General features: G+C 37.8%; 1 pseudogene; it reads right to left on the bottom strand.

The window, feature by feature from the left end:
• The window catches only part of LOC114473366 (netrin receptor UNC5D-like), a 278,176-nt pseudogene that overhangs the window by 76,605 nt on the left and 181,803 nt on the right, over positions 1-19,768 (bottom strand).

The following is a 19,768-nucleotide window of genomic DNA, read 5'->3' as shown; positions in this document are numbered from 1 at the left end:
AGCCTTACGGGCAGACTGTCGGGTGACATCAAGGTCACAGTGTTGACCATAAACGGCAGCTGAGTTCATACGAAACCCGATCAGAGGTGTTCTTTGGAAAGTTTTCCCATCTAACTTTTGTCTCCATTAACTCACTTCAGGCCAGAGTGAGCAAAATGTTGAGAAGCGGGATCAAATGGTCAGCAGGGGGTTCTTGAACTACACAGATAAGTTGGACTTCTCTCAACATGTTGCGATGTAGTAGCTGACAGGCCCAGAGCTACGCTGTGTTAATTAGCAGAAAAGGATAATCTTCGACCTCTGCTTTGCAACACTCACATGGATATTTTTTTAAAAACAAAATCACGTCTTTACAGCCCTAACTCTATGTAAACAGCTTTTTAAAGCCAGATTTTAAATAAATGAATATGGTCAGCGTCATTTCACAAATGGCCCACTCACTTTGGTCGACATGAAAAAATACAGTGAAAAACTAAAAAACAATAAATTATGATAAGACAGAGGAAAGCTACAATGGCCTCACGTAAGGATTTTCCATATTTGCGAGTGGTGAAATAACCCAAAGTTGGGGTTCAAAATAAAAATTAAGAAGTCGTATACGTTAAATAGTTTTATATCCCAAGAAGAAGTAACCTTTATACTATAAAACAGAGGATAGTTATGGGCCAATGGAAATAGTAAAAAAAAAAAGGTATTTTTTCAAATTTCAAAAGACTGTCACCCAAGAACCAATGTGTATATGTGACTAATCATTAGTGATTTGAACAGTATATGTTCATAGCTCAAAGCTGATCACATTACAGGGAGCTAAGGCATATGCAAAGTTGTTTACTGAAGACCCAAACCTGTTCCAGCCCAAAACCCCAACCAACTTTTTTTCAAATTTGAGGGGCTGGCATGTGCATCAGATAGGATCTATAGCAGATGTAAGTACAGTAGGTAGAGTTGTATTACTATACCAAATTCCAGTTTCCTATGTCATGTCATTTTTGAGATTCTGAGGAAGCTGAAAATGGAAGAAAAACTACAAAAATCGACACATACTCCCATCACTAAATAGTATTCGTGAGGTCAAACTAAAAATGCACACTGTGCCAACTGAATTATTAAAAAACAATCGGTAAAAATTTCAGAATTTCTTTAGACCCAAGTATCTGTCCTGAACATTTGTTGAAATGAGATGGAATGACCCAATAAACAAATGAAGTAATCACAGCATTAAAGGGGACATATAATGCTAAATCCACTTTTTTAGCCCTTAAATGCATTTTGTTGTATATTTAGAGTATTTAGAAGTTCAGAAAAAATCTAATTAGTCTCTTCAGGTGCTCCGTTGATATCTTTATATTCTGTTTTGCTCATATTTTTCAATCTGTTTAGATTTTTCTATTCTCTATTACGTTTTTTGAACTATTACATCACAGTATTTGCAGCGGAACTGCCTAATTAGTACATCAACTCCAGGTCCAACACTTCTGCCATTTTTATTTCTCGCTTTTATTTTGTAGTCCAAGCTCAAGGATGCCGAAGTTACGAGAGGACAAGTCAAAATGTTCGGTTGTTGGATGTAGTAACCCACACGCTTCATTACACCGTCTACCAGCATCAGAACCTTTTCAAAGTGCCTGGTTGAGTTTTATTTTTTATGGAAATGTACCCACATCTGTGGGTAAGGTCATTTTTGTGTGTGTGAAGCACTTCAAGGATGACTGCTTCAGCAACCTCCACCAGTATAAAGAAGGATTTGCCTAAAGACTTTGTCTGATTGAGGGTTCAATTCCTTCTATCTTTGGAGACAACGAACAGAGCACTTCGGTAAGCTGTAAATAACGCTAAAAAGTGTGATGATAAGACGTCCCTGTCATTGTTTTGTTAGCATTAGCAGTTGCACCGTCTTCATATGTTAGCGCTGTGTGCTCGTTTTAGATCCTTGATGATATGGCCTACGTGATTTAATTTAAGTCTAAAGTTTTCATTAGTCATTTCATTTTGAAGTTTTTGTCTCTGAAAAGACTGTATTAAAACGCATTTCATGACGTTAGCTTGGCGCTAGCGTTAGCTCGGTGCTTGCGTTAGCTCACTTGTTAGGGTTCTGCAGGTTCATCATCTTCATTTTCATCTCGCTCCGCTGGGTCCGACTCTGGCTGTAACATGTAAGGCTGGATGGACAAGTCTTCTGTTGTTGACATTTTGTAAATAACCTCTGAATAAAAAGTTTATGCGCCGCTACATAGCCATATCTCTTCTATCAAACTACAAAAATGGCCGAGCAGGGTGGAGTTGAACAGAGAGGGGGCGGGGTATGAAGTGTCTCATTTGCATTTAAAGAGACGGCACCAAAACGAGTTGTTCTCAGAAGCACATCAGAAAAGGGTAGAAAAGGGGCCTGTGGAGCTATAATAATGAGGAATTCAGACCCAAGCATTGCAGTTCAGCTTTATATAGACCACAACTGTATGATTTATATGTAAAAAGGAAGGATTTAAAACCATGATATGTCCCCTTTAATCAATTTAAGCTAATTTGACAGCGTAACTGTGTGATTTACTCACAGCTGTAAGCTGCAGGTTTTGCTAACATTTGTCTACAACACTTTTCTACCTCTCAAACAAGAACTTGACCAAAAAAAAAAAAAAAAACTTGATCTTTGTAGGACAAAAACTTGACAACGCCCTCAAGGAGCATTTGTTTATCTGAGATAGTTGCAAGTTAACATGTAGCACACAATGACACAGCACTAAACAAGCTAATCAGTGGTGGTTTTATGGGTTAGGGTTAGGGTTAGCATTTATTTATTTGTTTGTCTGTTAGCAGGATTATTAGGAGTACTTAACGGATTTTGACAAAATTCTAACCAAACTAATCTTATGATACCATTAAATTAACGTACAAATTCTGGTTAATTTAAAAAAAAAAAAAAAAAAAAAAAAAAAATCAGTTTTAAACTGTTTGGATACCTGGAAACTCAGAGCTTTAAACCCATGAGTGGCCTGAATTCCTCCGTGCGTCATGTCTAAGCACTCAGTGGCTCTAAAAGTGGATATAATGAGCTATATTTGCAATCATTTAAATGCAAAGTGAAAGTGACACAGGGACAATTAAAAAGCATTGCCGAAGCCTTTGTTACATCTGATGCAATTAGGGTTGAGTTTCATTACCAACATTAACCAGCAGCCCTCCCTTTCCCGCTCCCTCTCCAGCTTCTCCCTCAGTCATAGACGGCCTTTTCCTTGTCGCACCAGCGCTTCCATGAAATCACGTCAAACAAATGAGTGCCCAAAACTGGACAGTAGCGTATTCCAGGGTCACAGCCACATCATCATTGTGTCCTTGGTTTATCATTACAACTGTGAGGGAAATGTTATGTTTATCTCAGAATAATTACAATTTAAGCAGCTTCAATTCCATCAGATGAGAGGCTTGATTATTAATGATGTGTAATATGAAATACTTGGACTCTTAATGTTAGGCTAATGTCAGATGTTTTGCTTCTCATTTAATTCCAATTAAATTTCAATGCCCCTCATCTTTAACACAAACATATAATTTCAACCCTGTTTGTTTGGATGTGGCCAGGCTCATTGAATTTCATTGGATGTGACTTTAAAGGTCCAGTATTATGCTATTTTTCACCCGTAAGAACTCCAGCAACACAGTATTTGAGGTTTATTTTCCCAAACTCGCCTGTTTTCTGGAGTTTTAGCCCTCTGAAAAGTGACTTTCAGAGCAGTTCTATAAACAGGCTGTTTTGGGGCCTACTAATGCATATTCATGAGTGGGCGTGTCTATAGACGCAGACTTCATGCCTCGCTCTTGTGAGGGAGATCGGTGATCACCAAAGCGATTTTCTTTTGCTATCCACACACTGTTGCTATTGTTTTCAGCCAAAAAACGGCAAATTACAGTAAAACATTGCTATTTAAGGGGCTATTGTTATTGTGAGTCCGTCTCAGCACTTCAGGGTGTGTGGCAGTGGATTCATCTAGCTGCTTTACACACTCACAGGTGTTAAGCTGCTAAGTCACTTTCTTCTCCTCCTCATCTCTACTAACTACAAAAACAGTGCAGGTAAGGCAGTAGAAGCACTGCCTTACACTGCCCCCCTAGGAAGAAGAAAATATTTCATGCCCCCCCCACTCTCCGCCACGACTATAAAGAGTGTAATTTATCTATAAAATTGTTATTAGTACACCTCTGCCTAACATTGTATCCTTATTAACATTAAAGAAAACAAAGAAAGAAATATAAATCAAGATTTAAAGTGCATCAATTTCCCTGAAATCAAAAATTTCATCAAATCACCGGAATTTGAGAAACAAAATCTGTGACCACAGGGGGCGACATCTCTGCTGTTTCATAAACGCCATGAAAAAGATAACATGAGCTCCGTGCATGTAAATACAGGCAACTGGGATTGACACAAGTTGTATCTGTCTGCTGGAAAGAATTGGTGTTCTTGTCAGAAATGGTTGAAGGTATGGTTTACTTGCTCTTCTTATCTTCTTCTATGAAACAGCAGATATATAAACGCGACCCTGCTGCTGAAGCACACCAAACTTTCGCGGCCTCCAGCTGGCGGAACTCCGCCCCTAGCCGAAAACAAACCGCATATTCACACTCAGGGGAATAAAACGCGTCCGCTGGTGCCACATTTTCAATGAAATGAGCACTTTTTTCACGCTGCAATTTTTTTTTTCGTCTCGAGCAGGCGCAGTGCTGACTCTACCCGGGAGAGATGCACATATTAGACCTAATCTGAGCATTTTTGGATTTTTCCTAAGTTTTTTGGTCTTTCACACTGCTCTCTCCCATGGGGTTAAGGTTAATACACAAAGGCGGCACCTTCCTTTCCATGCGTGGGCATGGTTCCAGCGCTTCTAACTGACACGCCCCCAGCGTTAAAGAGCAGAGAGAAGTGCGTGCTTTTCCATGATTTTGAGATACAATTTTATATACTAAACCATTTTTTCATTTTTAAAATTTGGCTTCGTGGTAAATGACACATGTTTCTATTTCTGCTCCAAGTTTCACGTGGAATCAACTCATTCTAGCTAAAGAAAAACATTTGATGAGAGTGCTTCCAGTTATTTCAATTAAAACGCACTGGAATAAATTTGAAAAGGGGCAACATGTGGTCACGTGTCAATTATACTAGCACATTTGTATTAGTGATATTCTTTTTTAACTGTTTCCAAATAAACCTTCTTTCTAAGTTTTTGAGGTAATATTTTGTTTACGTATAGTCAGAAGCACACAATAATAAAGTACATTTACAATAGTAGTAAAGCTGTTGAGTATCTGTACTTTACTCAAATTTATATTTCAGGGATACTTCTTACTTTTACTGCATTACATTTAACTCTACTATGTTTCCTCATAACATGATCTTGCAGGAAACGTGACACTGTCATATTTTCGTGCGTGCCAACATGATTTCGGCATTGTTTTCATACTGCGGGACACAAACTCATGCGTTTCAATGGAAATGTGTTTTGTGCAATTACATCTTTTAACATTTCATTCACGGTTTGGGTTATGGTTAATGTGATGAAGGCCAATGACAAACATTGGTTTAAATTTTTTTCCCAGAACCATCACACAAATTCTTGCGTAATGCTGGCAAAAGAAAGCCTGGTTAGCTAAACCACAAACACACTGAACACTGCTGTAGACAGGAGGAAGTAGGAAACAGTTATGGGATGCAAGCTCAGACTTGATCGCCCTGTAGCTGACCACCTTTGATGAGGGTGTCTAGTGTTAAAAAGGCAGAAAAAAACCCTGATTCAAAGAAACACTACTGATGATACGTCCCAAAATTTACATCTCATGTCACTACAATCTTTTGGCACAGAGGACAATTTAACATCATGTCTAATGTTTAATGATTCTGCGTTTCTAGTCATTTAGTTTTTGTTAAAATTACCGTGATTGCACTTCATTCTTACCGTGATTTCTTGTGTTTGCTTGCAAAAAACTCTGTCAAAGTGACTTCCCAACACATTTGGGGTGTTTTACTGACAGGAAGTTGTGGCAAAACAATGACTAATGTTTATTTTGGGTCATTCATGGAAAGATCCGAATTTCTCGGGGAGTGAGATGATAGAGGAATACAGGGAACAAACTTGGGTCGAAACGCAAGAAATAAGAGCGAAGGAAAAACACTTTTATGTATCCATCTATGGGACTCCATATCCCACAATGCAATGTGCAAAAATATTTCCAACAATGTCAATAGGAGTGTTTACAGTAGATATCAAAGCAAAACAGCAATTTCCTTGGTTTGATGTGGTTTTTAAAACTAAATCTAAATGTTATGGTGGTGAATTAAACATTGCACAGTGTTATTCATTTGTACTACTATTGGGTACTTGTTCTATCAATATGAAACAGATTCTCCATTACTGTTTAGTTCTTGATTTTTAATCACTTTCAATGCTGAAATTTATTATTTAAGCAAATACTCCAGTAATTTCACTTCAATAATATTTTGACTAAGTTACAGTGTGGCAAAAAAGCACTTAAATAGACCCCTTAGGGGCTCGTGATGTGGCTGGAAACAAAAACAGGAAACGATTCCGGTTAAAGCATAGACATATAAACACTATGACGCAAGCGGGATTCGCCAGCGTAACTCAACGGCAGCCATCTTACCACAAACAACTGACTTTCTGACATGCTCTACGGTAGCTGTTGGAAGTGAGTGATCAGCTTAAACAAAATACCCTCAAATCAATGAAATATTGACGGACTTACAAATGGTTTGCCTTATTACCAACCTTATTATACATTTGTACAACATAGGATGCTTGTACATGTTGAAATTGCCGCTTGCTGTTAGAAAATTGGTTGAAAATTGAGCAAGTTAGGGTTATTTAAATGGTACATGTACCATTGACGTCAATGGAATGAGAGGGGCCAGCTGTTTGAGGTAAGATGGCTGCCAGGTTGCTACGTCAATAGACATCATAATACGTAGACGCCGCATTGACTGCTGCCGCCCACTGGAGTGGTGCGTCTACAGGGCGGCCATCTTGGACCAGTGGCAATCGCTCATACAGTGCATTACATCTATAGAGGAATTATGTGCCACACTATTAAAGTTGTCATAAATCACTCAATTCTAAAGCAATTTTCGCACGGTTTGTTTGTAACAAACGTCAGACATGATAGATAGATATTGTATTTTATTATTGTTATAATTATTGTATAATCGTACTACTACTGGATTATTGTTATTTCTATTCTTATAATTATCATTATATTCTCATATTATTGTATTTCTTTTATTATTAATACTTTATATTATAGTTAGTGGTATTCTCATTGCCCTATTATTATTATTGCTATTATCACTATTGTTATTATTATTGTCATTATATGACATTATCATTAATAAATATTGTTTACTATTAATGTTATTGTTTTTATTGTTGCGTTATAGTTACTGGCTTATTATATTATTTTGTTTTTGCTATTATTATTATTATTATTATTATTATTATACTATCACTATTACTATTATATCATCATCATTAATTATTGTAGCCAAAGAACTGAAAAATTCAAGAATGTGGGTGTGGAGATTATGTGTTAAGTGGTAAAAGCAGCATTTTAAATATATCCAACCACCTTGTATCATATCTACATGTGTGACTTTTAAAAAAAAATAAACAGTTTGGAAATTAGTTCAAAATTTAACGAATAATTCTACTTAGAGATTGAGAAATACCTCTTTCTGTCGTAATGTCCATGCACCGCTGCCTCCACCACCACCGCTCCAAGATGGCGGCGATGTTGACGTGTCCCTCAACAGTCGATGCGGCGTCTACGTATATAATGTCTATGGTTACGTCGCTCCCCATTGTCTAACAGTGTGGGTAAGTCATCTATGGTGGTTTGCTTCCAGGCTAAGCCCCGCCCAACAAAATTCATCACAATGTTTACAAACAAAGGGTCTATAGATGTGAGAGGTCTGTAATTTTCATCATAGTGACAGACAGAATGTGAAAAATATCCTGGAAATAACACTGTATGATTTATAAATAATTCATTTGTAAATTATTGCGTAAAACAATTATTCAGCACATAAAAACAAGCAAGAATTGTGGCTCTCACAGACCCGTTACTACTTCTTTAAGAAGCTCTTCTATCCTCCAATCCTGTCAACACCTTCAATCAGTGAGACTCCAACCTCCACCATGGCTAAGACCATAGAGCTGTCTCAGACACCAGGGACAAGTCTGGGCTTTTACTTGTTTTGTAGTAGTTTACAAGAAGTAAAAACTAAGGAATTTGTTTCCGTGTTTGTATAAACCAAATAGTTTTCTTTTTAATTACTATTTATTCAACATATTTGAGGTCTAACACATATTCACAACAAAGTCTGTCGTCACAGTGTAAACAAACACTGACATGTTGAACCCTCTATTAAAATAATTGCTATAATTGTGTGAGGTATGCATTCACACGTCTGTCAGACATTCTAAAATCTACATTAGCTATTGGCTTTAAGAAAATTGAATGAAATGGCTGTAATCAGAGTTAATAATCTCACTGAGCATTACAGTAAAATAACGTGTTTTGATCCACAGGGTGAGTTAAAAAGCAGAAGCAGTAGAAACTCTTGTAACCAATAAAACGAAGGCAGGCTGTAAGCCGTTTGGCTGTGATCTGTCCTCTGTGGGCGAGTGTGCACAGATTATTGCCTTCATCACTGCGGGGACAGATAATGTGGCATTCTCTGATTTTTCATTTCATTAACATCCTCAACAGCAGCAGCCCAGTAAACTCTTGGGTGGTTAAGTTACAACAAGCCGAGGATAAAGTCTCTCCCTGTCTTACTGTTAGTATTGCCTCTGAGAACGTGAAGCGAAAGGCGAAATAAGGGGATTTGGAGCTGTAAAAGTTACAGTGTTTGTGTGTGAGAACGGCACACAGAGGGGGTGCGTCTTTCATTTGAAACTCAGCACTTGCCGTCGGCTCTAAAAAAAATAATAGTTGTTTGCATTTTTTTTTTTTTTTTTGGGCACAGAAGTTTTATAAATCCATCAGGATGAAAACGGAGTATGTAGGCTTTTGAAAAAGGCCCAAAATAAATAAGCATTAGAATACAAATGAGAGTTTAGCAGATCACAGAGTGGCGTGACCTCAATTCCTTGGAACTCAGACTGTGGCTGAGCTGCACTCTCAGCCATATTTCACAGGGTTGGTTCGAAAAAAAGAAAAGGTTTTAACCTCTCACTGGTTTCTCCAGTCATCAAAAGGGTGAAGATGTATCTCCAGCTCTGGATGAGAGTGGGTTTTTTTTTTTTTTTTTTTTCTGTCCAAGGTGCAAGATCTACTACAGGGAGCTGGATTTGTCACTGCATTATTTACTAATACCATTCTCTTTGTTCGCCCGAGTCCCATTAAAGAATGCATGAGAAGTTGCCTATTTGATGACCACAATGCATTGGGGAATCTCGTGGTACACCATTGCTCCATTTGCGTGAGCTGAATCATTTATTGTACACACACACACACACGCACGCACATACGCACGCATGCACTTTTAGGAACTTTAGGTGCATTATGTATCGTAAAGAGTTCTTTGTCACCATTAGGACGTCTAAAAGCCCCAATCTTCTTTTCTTGAGATCTCAAAATGTTACCTGTACAATGGGACAAAAATAGCTACTTTTCTCAGGTTTTTCGTGCCGTTTCCTTCCATTCTCACAGATCTGTATGTCCCAGTCCATTAATACATTAAAGTGACTGAGGCCAGGAGGGCCAACGTCTGATAAGCAGAGCTGTGTGGTCAGGTATAGGTACTGCCAATAAAAATGCCCCATTAGACTGTTGTAGTTATAAGGATTGATAATAAGTTGCTATTATTTCTTATTTTAGTTCAAAAGCAGTGAAGAAAGTTCTAAGTAGCCGACGTTGAATTGACGCAACTGTCTCTAAAGGTTTATTTTTTTATTTATTTATTCAGTTCATTTCCGACATGGTTGCATTCACAGAAATTCATTTGACATTCAGAGCAAAATCACATCATTGTTTAATTTTACATCCAACCTCGTTTCTTCCCTTTTTTTTTTTTTTTTTTTTGTGATGTGTTCTCGTCTGCAGTCATTGTTCCTGTTGTTACTCTTCCTCACAGTCTTTTTCTTCCGTATCTCCTCGAAGGTTGATTCTGGTTCACAATTTTACAATGGAACTTGATTAAAAATATATCTAATTAATTAGAGATTTTGTAATTCATTAATCAAAATTGAATAAAAATAAACAATCTTTGACACAAGAAGGAAGGTTTTTTGATTTAAAGGGATTTTGACTGAATGAATGAAAACCAAAAAATGAGCTTAAACAACAAAATTGTGTTATTGTATTATTTTCATCACTAAGTGCTAACATATTCTGCAATATGAATAAAGAATATTATGATTGCATTGTCCACAAAGCACAAACTTAAATTTAATTAAGCTGTTGTCGTGCTTTTCAGGATTTTTTGTAAACTTTTCAAAACAACTGTGTTTTTGTGTGTTAAAATAAAAAAATAAAAAAAACAAAAACAGCACTTAGTCCAGAACATTCCAGAGAAGTGGAAACAGTGCAAAATAGTTAGAACTAGAATATATTTGGCATGAAATAAATAAACCAACTGATGAAGCTGATGAATTGAGTTTTAAATTTAAAATTATCGTTCACAACGCACAGGAACTACTTCTTCTCAGGCTCTCCTGTTTCTAGTGATGAAAAAAAAATTTAATGAAGTGTTTTTTTTTTTTAAAAAAATTGTAACTAATTTATCGCAATTAATGCGATAAAATCCCAGCCCTAGTTTTAACAATTTTTTTTTTTTTTTCCTGCTTTTCCTCTAAAAAATAACACAAATTGATACCAGAGTGTGTTGGTGGTAAAGCAAATACCAGCTACTATTTGTATTTTTTATGAACGTAATAAAAACTGCTGGTTATACACTGTAAATGTAAACCTTTAAAATGGAACAAATCTGCCTCGTCTAAAATTGTTGAAAGTAGAAATAAATGATGGTTCTGTTCATATCAACATAAGATAGCATGCTAAATGGGTAGCTTATAGCAACATCAATACGTGTTTTAGGTCACCTTTCGATTAAAAAAAACTTACACCTGTAAATAAATAAAGAAATAAAATTGGAGAACTAACAGCGTGACATCAAACGTCAACAACTACACTTGACTTTTATCGTAGATGCTAGAGACGTGTATGCACATGAAAAACAATTGTTTCCCAGTCGAAATCAGTTTGAGATTAAATCCTAATAAGTGATGCATGTGAACACCTGATGAGCTAATGAAGAGTTCCATGGCTGTGAAGCAAGTCAGCGCCACAATTATCAATAATTTCATCTCAGAATAAACACATTTGGGTTTCCTGCCACTGCTTGGAACAATACTGTAGACACTCTGATTAGATATCGGCTGGCCAATATATAGATTTTGTATTTTATTTTTATTTTTTTAAACTTATTTAGCACTTTAGAGTAGCCATTAAAGGAAAAAAGAAAGAACATAAAAAACATCCATTCAGATGTACGAATATTCAACAAAAAGAAAAAGCAATAATAATAATAATAGCATGTGCATGGGAGAGGTAGAAGCCAATAGGCTTACAAATGAAAAACCAATATAATAGGATAAAGATATAATATAATAGTGCCTGATCAAATATCCTTATCCTATTAAATCCTTAATAGGATAAAGATATTTGATCAGGCACCCGTGTGGGCAGCTGCAGCCACTTGACTGACGGAAGGACCCCGCATTTATAACATGTGAGTGTTTCAATTGTCTTTCATAATCGATGCGCTTTTACAAAAAAGTATATCAGCCTCAAATATTGGCTTCCAAAATCAGCTTTAGACATCGTCCATCGGCTGAATTCTTTTTTAATCGGTATCTGCATCGGTCTTTGAAAATCCCATATCAGTCAGCATCTAATTCTGATTCTAAATAATGACTTGTACAGTATTTAGAGTGTGTGATAGACATTAGGTAGTGTTAACAGGAGAGCTCATCCCATTGAAAGGAGCAGATCACACTGACTTTCTGTTTAACAGCGTATCACAGTCTACCTTTAAGTAAACGCAAAGCCCCAGATGTTGAACGCACTGGCTTTTAATATTGACACATCTACCCACTGAGTCTCCACATGAAGGCGTACGACATCACACTGCACACAGCACACTGCTCAACAGGACATCCTTTAGAGCTTCATTCTGTATTCATGGGGAAAATTAAACCTGCTGCGAACCGAACATGAACTCCTCCCTTTCTCGCTTCTTAAACTGGGTTTTTAAAACTGAAATTTCACATGGAAAGTCTAACTATAAGAGGGAGGGTCGCAGATATGAATCTACTGTGGGACATCAAACTCATGAGCAAGGTCTGTTCCTGGTTGCTCTTGTTCTGTTCCTGGTTGCTCTTCTTCTGTTCCTGGTTCTTCTTCTTCTGTTCCTGGTTGTTCTTCTTCTGTTCCTGGTTGTTCTTGTTCTCTTCCTGGTTCTTCTTGTTCTCTTCCTGGTTCTTCTTGTTCTGGTCCTGGTTGTTCTTGTTCTGTTCCTGGTTGCTCTTGTGGGGCAAGAAAACAGCCGTACCTGTCTAACCACGCTTTTCCGACGAACCCCGACCAAAGGAGACGGTGGATCTAAGCAGTTAGGAGGGATGAGGGTCCGATCTGTATTCTACACCAGTAATTCTCAAATGGTGGGTCAGGACCCAAAAGTGGGTCACGGACCTGTACTGGGTGGGTCGCGGACAGCTAGTCAAAAATAAATAAATACTCAATATGCCTTTTATTTTTAAAGAAACTTCTCTTTTGATAAGCATGCTGTGAAATGCATGTTGCACAGGAAAATATATAGATTTCTGTTTTAAAAAAACATTATATATTTGTGTTTTCAACAGGTTTTTTTGAAAACTTAATTTGGTTGGTTGAATTCTCGCGATTTATTAACCGTGGCAAAATGTGGGTCCCAGGGTGAGACCAGCTGAGAACCCCTGTTCTACACTACACAGGCACTTCACTCAGGACGATTTTGTCACCATCAGCCACCTTAAAAGTGGAGCTGTTCCATTTCTCTTTCCCTGGAAAGAGAAAGTCTGCTTTCTAGAGGGCTCAGAAACGGCATCTTGTCCTCTCACAGCAAGCTAGCTATGCTAAAGCTATGGAGCTGCTACGGCACATCCACCCACAGGTAAATAAGACAAACACATATCAGAATGTTAAAATATAATTTAAAAGTCTATAACATGCTTCTCTTTAAACATTGCGAACATTTTTCTTTATTACAATATTTATATTTCATATGTTGGAGATAGTGGTTAGTTCACGAAGCTACTTCTTTTCTTATCTTGATAGCTATGGATATATTATTCATGGAAGAACTTATACCCCTTATCAAGTTTATTTGTTCGGGTATTCGCCGCTGCGATTCCCTTCACATCAGCAAACAAAAAAGCTGGCAAGTTGAGCAACGCTGTGGAAAATACAAGAGCCATTTTCCCTTAGACCCGCAATAACAGGAAGTTACTCGGCACCAGGAGGTGCTACTTCCGGTTGTCGTAAAAAAGGTCTATGATATTGAGAAACCGATATGTCAGTGGTTCCCAACCTCTTTTGGATCAGATGATGCAATTATTTCTGAATAAATGTACCAGAACATACGTTTAAAATACATTTATTTAAAAAAAAAAAAAAGACTTTCATGGCCTGATGATGCCAGTGGTTGAGAACCAATGAGCAAATAATAATTAAATCACAGACATTGTCAAAGATTGAGAGTAAAAAATTTGAGTAAAAGTCAGAAAAACATGGAATATCAGATACATTGACAGAAATATGTAGCTCCCTTGATTTTGGAGTGTTCCTTGAAAGCAAGCTGAATAAACATCAGTGCTTCAACATTGATATACTCCCAACCCAAGGCTGACAACTTTCGCCTTTTACACCTTTTTTTTATTTATTTATTTTTTTTAAACAAAACTGTGTGAACTTATAAATAAATCTTTGATTTTGCCGAAGAGCAACACAACGAGGCATTTGAAAGCAGAACCTAGGAAGTAGAAACCTGACAAATGCTTTCCAGGCAAAGCTGGTGAAAATGTTCCATGTTTGAAGCCCTCACCTCAGCCACAGGCACTCCCTCCGGGGGACGACAGTGCAGCACGATCATGCCATTGAGAGGCACCTCTGTGCCTTGGGGGTCCTGCTCAAAGTTCTTCCTAAGGTCTGAGGAAGAGAAGAAAGAGCCATGATTAAAGGACCAAGTGCAAAGACAGGAGGAGCACATTAGAGGTCACATCGTTTCATGTGTGACCTTTTCTCTTTGACCAAAACACACACGGGCATGAATAACCCTTTCTGCCAAACGCTGCTATTATTTGAAAGAAGTGTAACCTTTTCATGAACAGTAAGGTCAGGTTATGATCAAAGCAGTGTGGACTTGCTTACAGGCAATCCGGACAGTTGCCTTGCGGCTCTTGGAGGTCCCCAGGTGACTCCAAGCGACACATAAACACCAGTAGTCCTCTGGCCCGTGGAAGTCCTCCACCTGCTGCCGCGACACGTTGATCATCACTTCACGAATCTTCAGCCCTAGAGAGAAAACAATGGACACTTAGGCTATGTTCGAAATAGCCTACTAAAGTACTACTCTTACTAAGTCTGATGTAAAAATGAGTATGTAGTGCGTTCACATTAGACGGTATGGAAGAATTGAGTACGCGAGAAATACCCTGATGTAAACTATATTGGGTACATCTGTACCAAAAATTGTTAACATTGTGAAAAAGTGTGCCCCCCCCTAAATGTGCAGCGAATGACTCCATTTTAGGTACAGATGCTGTCAATGTGAACAAGCTTGAAAAGAGATGTGGCAACATTTGGTGAAAATATATTTTATGAACCACCTTAGTGGGCACACTAGTCATACTCAACCGCCTTATGATGCATTGCTTAGGAGAATGGAAGATCAACCCGGGACCGGCTTAAAGCTAAAAAAAAAAAACAAAAAAAAAAAAAAACATTCTCTTTTCAAAACATAAGCATCTTTTCTTGTCTTCCAGTAGTTTTATTGCTTTTGTAAATAGGGCTCTTGTTTTGAAGATAATCGCAAGTTTTTTCAGTACGACATTGGTGGGAAATGTCGGCATGAAATGTGTTTCTGCGCGTTTGATGGATCAAATGACCACATGTTGATATTCAGTGACATGCAGTCAGGGTAAGCAAAGTAGGCATTGCCTACCCAAGGGTGAATTTATATTTTAATTATTTGTTTTAAATATATTACAGTTATAAATTATTTATTTTTCAATTTTTACAATGGCTTACAGTACCTTTAAGTTTGAAAGTGTCAGCATTTTGTGCTTTTCATAGCCCAAAAGACTAAACATCGCTATTTCTTGGTACGGCAGAGACGCTGCACAGTCCGCTGTAAAGCAGGAGGAGGCCACACCCCCTCCCTAAAAGCACATTGCTGCTCTGCCTCTGTTTCCATAGCGTGTTTTTCAGTTCCCCAAGATGAAAACTATTTACGTAAAAAGGCTGCCTTTGGACGTAACCGCGCTATGCTAAATGCTATACGTAAGTTCACCGTGCATTAGTGAATTGATAGAGCGTGGCCACTGCCGCTACGTTCTCTAGCTAGTGGGCGGGATAACACTACAGTCAGGATTAGAGCGCTCGAGACGATAAAGAAACTTTCTCTTGGGGAAAAACGACAGCTTTTAAAAGATGGGAGACCAACACCTGAGCTACCAGACCTTCAGCAAAGGAAAGGTCAGAAAATTGTTGGTATTTTCCACAGTGAATGGTACAAAAGGAAGGAATGGCTTTGTGGATGAGCCTCACTGAGGCTGTTCCGAGTTGTTGTCATTTTCTTTGTGTTTCTGTGTTTCCAACACAAACAACGGATGCGCTGCCATGTCATGAGATATAACTGGTTGGGAGAGTATGGAGGCTGTATTGAATCATTTTTTATGTTTCCTTAATGGTGTTTTACAATGTTGATTTTGTTAGATTAACACTTGCCAGCAGAGACATATGAAATTGTCATTGGCGTCAACAGTGGTAGTCTCGATTTGCAACGCCCGGCCTACCCAACCTTAGTGCTCACGGCACGTCACTGTTGATGTTCTACTTGGTCACTTTCTCGCTTGAAATGTTTTTAGAACTTTCAAAGGTGGAGAATCAATGGACATATTTTTCCTCAGTGTGCTTCAGGTTTTTGTCATTGTAGGTTCGAAATGCAGGTAGAAATGCATCTTGATAACTTGGAAGTATACTTCAGTAGGCACGGTCATCATACTAATTGTATATAATAGACAGTATATACTCATTGAGTGTGTAATGTATAGTACAGTATGCCTTTTCAAAAACAGCCTTCACCTCTCACCATGAAGCGGTGCTGATCAGAAGATCGGCAACACTACTCAAGCTTTTCACAAGTTACTATAATCAGCAACTCTACACCCAATGCAATGAGTCCAAGTAGCAGCAGATTTGTAGTGAACCTTGATCACACTCCTGGTTAAACTATGGACCTCTGAACAACTACATCTGCATCTTTGACAAACCCTGGCTCTGTGCATCTGACCATACTGTGGACATGTAGACGTTTGTAAGTGACAGAAAATGTCTGAGATAAGCATTGATCGTTATAAGCATGTACATTTTGAACAAGTCGTAAAAAAACGTTTCTTCTTGGAATGGAAAAGCTACATCAATTTTACAGCAAAGGTCCCAAATTTAAATGTAGGCTTAATCTGATGCCAAGCTGTGCCCCTCTTCTGCTCTATCTGCTAGACAAACACTCTCCATCTACTGACAGATAGCGTTAGGCAGTAGGGGTTATTCTAACCTTACCGCAGGCCTCAAAACTTACTGAAATGAACTTTTTCCCACAATGATTTCACAACGTATAAAGTGTCCTTTCCCCGAAGTGAAAAACATTTTATTGAAGGGGAGAAAAAATATGAACCCAAACGTACAGGACAGTGTGGAATGTAAAGGTCTATAACTATGGAACGATCGAGACGATGTATGAATGTCTTCAACTTCAATAGAAAATGATTAAAGAAATATGCATTTATATCACATTTGTTTGGATCATTTGCCAGGGATCACCATAGGATTTAAGGTTTGTTCATGCTATCTGTCCATCCATCCATTTTTCATGTTGCTAGAATGGGCCGTTTCCTGCCCTTTGGATAGTTTGGGTGAAATTAAAGTGTAACTAAACCCCAAACCACCATTTTCAGCTGGAAACAAATGTATTTAGGTATTAAGAAGTGTTGCTGATTGATCTTGGTCCAACTCACAACATTTTAATCAAAATATTTAAATTTTGCACATTTTGTTATAAAATGTAAGAGCGACTGCCCTCTATTGGTTGAAACTAGGCAATAATTTTCAATTACAATTGAATTTTGCTATTGGCTGAGAATGAGATTATGGCGTCATTGGACCACCATGCGTCACAAACGAGCACAACAATAATAAAAAAAATAATCTAATTAAACTTTTCAGATATTTCAGGTGACCCCAAATAGGGTCCCAGCCACAAGGTTGAAAAACACATATATAGTTGTTCCTGAATAGATTTATTTCTATAGTTTGTATCATTTCCTTCTGGGGTAGGACCAAGACTGACACTTTTTTTTGTTAATTTTCAAATCTCTCTCTTTCACTGAGTACCCCCTATAGTGCCATTGCATACCCCCATTTGAGAAACACTGGCAGCAACGCCCATAGATTACAAAGTATGAGCGTGGCAAAGGTATAAATAATAAATACATCCTGTGTTCAACATTCAAAAAAAAAATATAACAGCAACTTTTACCTTAAAGCTGATATCCAGAGTTTCTGAGAATCTATGTTTATGTTTGATTCTTTTGAAGTGCAAAAAAAAAAGCTAACTAGTCTTTTACTATGGTCTCCTGCCGGTGGTCATTCATATACATTAATGTATATAAGTCCCTCCTTCGTCCTATAGACCTTTATACAAATAGAAACAATCGCCGAGCGTGCCCAACCAATAGGGTTCGACTTCCTGTTTTTTAGACTGTAAATCAAAGTGAATGCTGAACTGTGCACAGAAACAAGGCCGAGCGTCACAACAGCAACAGATAAATATGATTTTGGCTCTTACCTGACCTATAGACCTATATTAATGCACCCTGATGCAACCTTGTTATGTTCCACGATGCACATGCAGAAAAGTAGAGGCGTGGCTTCTGGTAGACTGGTAGAGGCAGTGGGAGGAAGTGAGACTGTTTAGGGGGGGACATCGAGACATTTCTCAGAAACTCCGGATATCAGTTTTAAAGACTCCTTTTTCAGAATTTTTAGAAAATCTTTATCTAAAAATGAAAACGTCTAAAGCAAACAGAAAGTTGGAACCAGTGTGGAACCAGTATGAGTGGTTAGAGATGGATATGTTTATACCGAGTAAAGATGGTTACAGATACAGTGTAACCTGCAATTTACTGCTTCTCAAGAAGAGCCAGAGCCCCATGACTCCACTACAAATAAAGTGCTGTTAGTGGTGCTAAAGGACAAAGGCTACTCATTTGAAACAATTTATGGTTTCAGTGCCGAGAGTGAGACACACACACACACACACACACACACACACACACACACACACACACACACACACACACACACACACACACACACACACACACACACACACACACACACACACACACACACACACACACACACACACACACACACACACACACACACACACACACACACACTTATCTCTGCTAGGTGCTTTAGCCTAATGCTACAGAGATCATCCTATCCCATAACGAGCAAAACATCAGATAATATTCCACTTTCTGATTGGAATTTAAAAGCACGATTTCTCAATTCCACCAGACTGCACAAAAGATGACAGGCTTGGAACGATAATGTAGAACAGAAATGGTTTTTATTGGACATGTAGAAAATTGTAGCTTTCCATCCAACACCAGCAGAAACCTGCATTCCAGTCATCAGACCAGCACAGATTTATTAATACATGAGCACAGAGTAATGAACAGTTAATGTTTGATGGTTAGTGTCTAAACTCGTCACTTCAATCAGCATGCAATTAAGCTGGCACAGCGGGTAGTGAGAAATATAATAAAAAGGATCCGTACACTGGAGAAAAACCAGTATTGGAGCCGATTGATGGATTCAGTTTGAAGCAGCTACATGATTAAAGGAAAACACCACGTCTCCATGTACAATGAAATACCAAAATACCCGAAAAGTTGCTGTACAGAAAATAAAGTCAATTGAAAATCTATGAAGTTTTTCAATCATGGACTTTTATATCATTTTTAAAAAGCCATTGTTTTTGAGGAAACCAATACAAAACACGTTCTCGTCACCATTTCTTTAGGATTTACATGAAATGTCCGAACATCTTACATGTCAGATCTCACACAAGATCTCGTGCTATGTAATCTCGCTTGATTTCCTCCCAATGTTCCCTTGACACTTATTAAGCATACAGTATAAAATTAATAACAATGAACCAATCTGATGAAACAAAAACCAATGGAATTAGGTAAACTGAACCTGAAATGTAAACAGAATTGAGTAAAATCCGAAATATCGATATATATCGAGATTCAAGATATATCGAGTTTACTACTTTAGCGATATTGAAAATTACAATATCGCTTATATCGATACACATATTGTTATAGCTTATTTAGTATCAAAATAATTGTTTTAGGAGTCGCTG

Source organism: Gouania willdenowi, chromosome 12, assembly GCF_900634775.1.
Source record: "Gouania willdenowi chromosome 12, fGouWil2.1, whole genome shotgun sequence".
NCBI classification, from domain to species: Eukaryota; Metazoa; Chordata; class Actinopteri; order Blenniiformes; family Gobiesocidae; genus Gouania; species Gouania willdenowi.
The sequence above is the reverse complement of the archived record's forward strand: the minus strand, read 5'-3'. Positions and strand labels throughout refer to the sequence as shown.